Raw genomic sequence first — 6011 nt, forward strand, 5'->3', positions numbered from 1 at the left:
AGGCGCAGCCTCACTGCACACCGCGGAGGCGGCCCAGACACCCCATCCCCAGCACGGCCCGCCCCTGCCCCCGTTCCCCAGCAGGTGTCCAGGACCCGCGGGTCCCATACGCAGCCAGCGCAATTGGGACTGGCAACCCCAGGGGAAGGGGAGGGAGAGGGGTTCAATGAGCCCTCTTGGAGGGGGGCACTCATTGGAGAAACTGAGGCAGGTTCATCACATCAGGAGGGGTGGGAAGGAGGGGGTGCCGGGACCAGCGCTGCAGGGTGGACTGACCATATGCAGGTAGAGAGTACGGAATTGGGGGCTGGGGGATGAGGAAAGATGCAATTATCTGCCCCTGTGGCTGAAGGGCACAGACTCTGGCAGGAGCAGAGGCTTATGGGAAATGTAGTCCCACCCCTGAGGCTTACGGGAAATGGAGTTCTGGTTCCTCCAGAAGGGAGGCTCAGGTTAATGTCGTCTCCCCACTCGCAACCTCCAACCCCAGAAGAAGCAGAGGGTGGGTGAAGTAGTTGGAGCTGGGGCTACGCTGCCTGGATCTTTGCAATCGAGGTGGTCAGAATTCTTGAGTCCTAGGGAGCGGTACAGGCAGGATTGCAGTCCTAACTCTGGCCCTGGCTTGCTCTTAGTTCATTTATTCACTCAATGTTCATTAAACCCACTGTGCTCAGCCAGGACCTATGCCAGAATTTGCGGATACAGCATGTAACCAGTCAAACCTATTTCCTGCTTTTGATAGGGGGGGTGGGTGGATGTGTGTCAGAGGGGCTTATAGAAGGTCTGCTAGTTTTTCAAACTATGAACAGTGATCCGTTACCAAGGGCTGACATCAAGCTTTCTGGCTGAGGCCAGTTTTTTGAAAAATTGAATAGAGTAATCTAGAACATGCAGGGGAAATACCCATGTATGAAACTTTTATTTTCTGACAGGAGGCTATAGATATAGATATAGATACATATCCCCCCCCCACCACCACCATTATGGGTCACAGGAAAAGAAACGAGGGGGATTCCCAGATGGCCCAGTGGGTAAAGAATCTGCCTGCCAATGCGGGAGATGTGAGTTCAGTCCCTGGGTTGGGGAGGGACTGTAGAAGGAAATGGCAACCCACTCCAGTATTCTTGCCTGGAAAATCCCATGGAGAGAGGAGCCTGGCGGGCTACAGTCCATGGGGTCACAAAGGGTCAGACATAACTTAGCAACTGAACAATAACAGCATAACAGGCCAGGCACTGATGCTCAACCACCCGCATGGGACTCTTCCTAAGGTGGAGGCGGCCATTGGGCAAACTGTCTTACAAATAGTCACGCAACTTGTAACAGTGCTAAATGCAATAAGGACGAGCCTGGGAGAGAGGAGTTGTTAGGTTGGCGGAGGAGTCCAAGGAGGCTCTTTTGGAAAGGTCACAGTAAAGCTCAGATCTGCGAGGGGAAGGAAAGAGGTTGGAGGAGAGCAGTGCAAAACGTACTAGGACAGAGAGAAGAGCACTGCGGGTGGCTGAGGCTGGGCAGCCCTTGGGGCATCAAGAAGTGAATGGGAGGCTGATGTGGCTAGATCTGAATGAGCAGGAAATAGGGGCGTGAGCAATGAGTAAACTGGAGAGAGAGAGACGGGTGAGCAGGGGCTGGCTACAGGGGCCAAGCCCGGCGAGCAATTTGGATTTATCAGTCAATAAACAGCAGTGCAAGAGCTCTTAGCTAGGGAGAGGCAGGCTCTGACCCTGGTGCTGACAGGCTTTCTCTGGCTGTAGTGTGGGGAGAGACTGACAGTGGAACCTGGAACACAAGGAGGACGTGACTTCAAAGTCCAGGTGAGAGATGGCTACTGGCAGTGGAGGCAGAGAGGAGCAACTCACTTCAAGACAATAACAGGTGTCAACAAAGATGTGGAGAGGGTCTTCCCTGGTGGTCCAGTGGCTGAGACTCCGCACTTGCCATGCAGGGGGCCTGGGTTCGATCCCTTTTTGGGGAACTAGATCCCACATGCAGCCAAATAAATAAATTAAAAAATAAATTAAAAACGGCAACAAACAAGGATGTGGAGAAATCAAAACCATCATACACTGCTGGTGGGAAGACTGCGGGCACTTAAACAGTCTGGCATTTCCTCAAACAGTTAAACACAGAATTACCATATGGCTCAGGAATTCCACTCTTAGGTATCTCCCCAGAGAAATGGAAACACATGTCCCCACAAACGTTTGCATGAGAATGTTCATAGCAGCCTTGTTCATAACAACCAAAATGTGGGAGCAACTCAAATGTCCATCAGTTGATGAATGGCTACACAAAACAGGCTACCTTCATACAGTGGAATATTATTCAGCCACCAAAAGGATTGAATTAGTGACAGCTGCTACAACATGGATGAACCCTGAAAATATTATGCTGAGTGAAAGAAGTCAGGTAACACAAAGAGCCACAGACTGTAGAATTCCATTTACAGGAATTATCCAGGATAGACAAATCAGACAACGTAGATTAGTGGTTGCGTGGGGCTGGGATGGGGGTGTGCCTAAGGAGTTTCTTTGAGTGATAAAATATTCTAAATCTGATTGTGGTGACAGTTACACAAAGTGATTAACATACTAAAATCCACTGAGTTCTACCATTTATTTATTTTTTTAATTCTAAATTATTTTGGCCACACTGCATGACTTGTGGGATCTTACTTTCCCCACCAGGGATTGAACCTGGGGCCTTGGCAGTATGAGAGCATGGAGTTCTAATCACTGGACTGCCAGGGAATTGCCTGAACTGTACAGTTTAAATGGCTGAATTGCACGGTATGTGAATTCTGTCTCCATCAAGTTGTTGAAAAATTGCTTCAGGGAAAAAAAAAAATGCTTCAGGCTATGTTTTGGTGGGAGACTGTATCAGTCCTGAGGGGATGGTGTGGGCTGAGAGGAAGGGAAGGATCTAGAAGGCCCACAAGGGTGGCTTAGCCATCTAGACAATGGGCCTTCTGTCAACACCACTTGCAGAAACTTCTCACGTTTCCTGGTTAGTAGGAAGTGCTCAGTAAATGTCCATTATTATTTTTATGGCAATCCTGTTGACAGTTGAATCAGATCCATTCACTCCTCCTTGGAGACTTTCTGTGGCTCCCATCTCTCTGGCAGTAAAAGTGAAGTCTCCACTGTGGTCCCTAAGGTCCTGCTGGAACGGTCCCTCCCCTTCCATTCTCTGGATTTCTACCCCCTATTCAGCGGCTCTGGCCACGCTGGCCTCCTTCAAGTTCCTCCCATATTCTGAGCACAATCCTACCTCAGGGCCTCTGCACTTGCTGTTTGCTCTTCCCCAGTGGCCACATGGCTCCTCCCTTACCTCCTTTAGATCCATATTCAAATGTCACCTCCTCAAGTGAGTCTGTGAAGCCTCCCTATCACCTTATGAATCACTGCACCTCCTCCGTCTCACACATGGAATCCTGCTTTTTTCTCCATCGCATCACCATTATGGCACATCAGATCTTCCATTTAAAAAAATAAATAGTTATTATTTATTTATTTGGCTGCATCAGGTCTTAGTCATGGCACGCGGCATCTTCAGTGTGTCACCCAGGATCTTTTGTTGTGGTGCACAGACTCTCCAGGTGTCGGATGTAGGCATAATTCCTCCACTGCATGTGGAATCTTAGTTCCCTGATCAGGGATTGAACCCACGTTCCCTGCATTGCAGGGCAGATTCTCAACCACTGGATCATCAGGGAAGTCCCTACATCTTTCACTTCTTTGCTTGGGTTATTGTCACCTCTCTCCCTAGAGACTCATGAGGGCAGAGACCTGCCTCTCCTGTTCCCTGCTCGCTTCTCAGCGCCTACTGGAGTCCCTGGCATGTGACATATTTACTGAATGAAGGAAAGAATTCAAGTTCATTTCCTTTCAATGCACTTGCTGCAGGGTTAAAGCCACGGCCCCTCCTCAGTCCCTCCAGTGTCGCCCACTTGGCACGAGAGATGCTGGCAAATAAACCCTGATCATCCGTTTGGGGAAAGAAGTGCAAGGTACTGTGGGGACGCAGGAGGGCGCACCATGTGGAGCCTAGAACATTTCAAAAGAAGCTTCCAGAGAGGGTGACATTTGGGCTCAGCTGTGATGAGAGCGGGGGCGAGGCTGAGGCTGAGGCTGGGGTGGGAAGTGGAGAAAGGAGGGCATTGCAGGCTCAGGGGCATGGAGTGCACAAAAGCCTGGAGGTGTGAAACAGCTTGGGACACTCCGGAAACTTCCACCTGCCTCCCCAGCTCAGTGGCTCAGGCCGAAAACCTCCCAGTCATCACTGACTCCTGTCTTTCTCTCACACCCCCACATCTGATCCGTCAGCTGGCTCTGCTTTCAAAATATTCCCAGAGCCTGATCAACTCTCGTCACCTCTGCAAATACCATTATGATTTGCTTGGACTATTGCAGTAGCCAGCTCAACAGGCTCTCTACTTTGGCCCTCCCCACCTCCTCTACAGGTTCTTCTTGCCCAGGAAGCCTGTTAACACCTAAGTCAGCTCACATCCCTTCTCCTTGGCTCCCATCTCACTTGGAGTAAAAGCCAGATTCCTTTCCTTGGCCCACAAGGCCCTAAATGGTCTGCCCCTCAATATTTCTCAGTTCTCTCCTTTGACCCTCTTTCCCTCCCCCTCCAGCCACAGTGGCCTCATTCCTGTTCCCTGAACACACTATGCAAGTAGGAACCTGCCCCAGGGCCTTTGCGCTGGCTATTTTTTTTCCTCTAGGGAATGCCCTCGTTGATGCCCTTGTTTCAGTCCAGCCTCTGCCCCTGTGTGGATGTCCCAGAGCAGCCTCCCCGCCACCAGAGCTGCAGCCCCAATCATTGCCTTCCCCAGGCCCTTAGTCCAATTCGTTTTGCTTCAGTGGGGTTAGTTCTGCCTGGCAGCAGGCTACAGGTTTGTTTATGGAGCTCCCGAGGGCAGAATCTTTGCCTGTCTTGTTGCCAGCTCTCTCTGCAATACCTGCACACCGAAGGCGCTGGAGCATTGTGTGTCTAGTGACTAAAGGAGTGAGACTGGAGTGGCAGGGGAGCAATGTGCAGGGGTGAAGCTGTCGAAAGTCTCCGGCTATTGAGCCAAGGAGCTGAGTGGTCTACTGGGGGAGGGGAGGGGCCTTGCATAGGGTTATCAGGGTGGGAGGCCACCCAGCCTCCTCCTCTAGAAAACTGAAGGGCTTGAGGAGGAATATTCTATGCACCCAGGGTGTTCCCTCAGACCTCATCCACTCACTCACTCACTCATTCATTCATTTGGCAAATAGGTCTCCACACCAGCCAGCAGGTTGGCATGGGCATAAAGAAGGAGGCAGCAAGGATAGCAATGTTTTCTTTTTTCAGACCTTGGCTGTACCATGTGGTGTGTGGGATCTTAGTTCCCCACCAGGGATCGAACCTGTGCTCCCTGCAGTGGAAGCATGGAGTTCCAACCACCGGACTGCCAGGGAAGTCCCCAGGGATAGCGATGTTAATAACAACATTTTATTTTACTTTTGGGCTTCCCAGATGGCGCTCGTGGTAAAGAACCTACCTGTCAATTCAGGGGACATTAAGAGATATGAGTTCGATCCCTGGATTGGGAAGATCCCCTGGAGGAGGTCACGGCAGCCCACTCCAATATTCTCCCTTGGAGAATCCCATGAACAGAGGAGCCTGGTGGGCTACGGTCAATAGGATTGCAGAAAATTGAACCCGACTTTGAAGCAACTTGGCACGCACTTTGCTTTTTAAATTTTTTTATTTTTAATTGAAGGATAATTGCTTCGCAATATTGTGTTGGTTTCTGCCATATATCAACATGAATCAGCCACAGGTATCATATGTCCCCTCCCTTTGGAACTTTCCTCTCACCTTCCACCTGCACTTCACCTTTATGGTGTATTGTAATTTACCTACAGTCACATACACAGGTCTTATGAGTACAGTCTGATGGGCTTTGACAAATGAATACACTTGTGCAAGGTCAATATCCCAGTTAAGATATAGACTATTTGCTTACCCCAGGAAATTCC

This window comes from Budorcas taxicolor, chromosome 18, assembly GCF_023091745.1.
Source record: "Budorcas taxicolor isolate Tak-1 chromosome 18, Takin1.1, whole genome shotgun sequence".
NCBI classification, from domain to species: Eukaryota; Metazoa; Chordata; class Mammalia; order Artiodactyla; family Bovidae; genus Budorcas; species Budorcas taxicolor.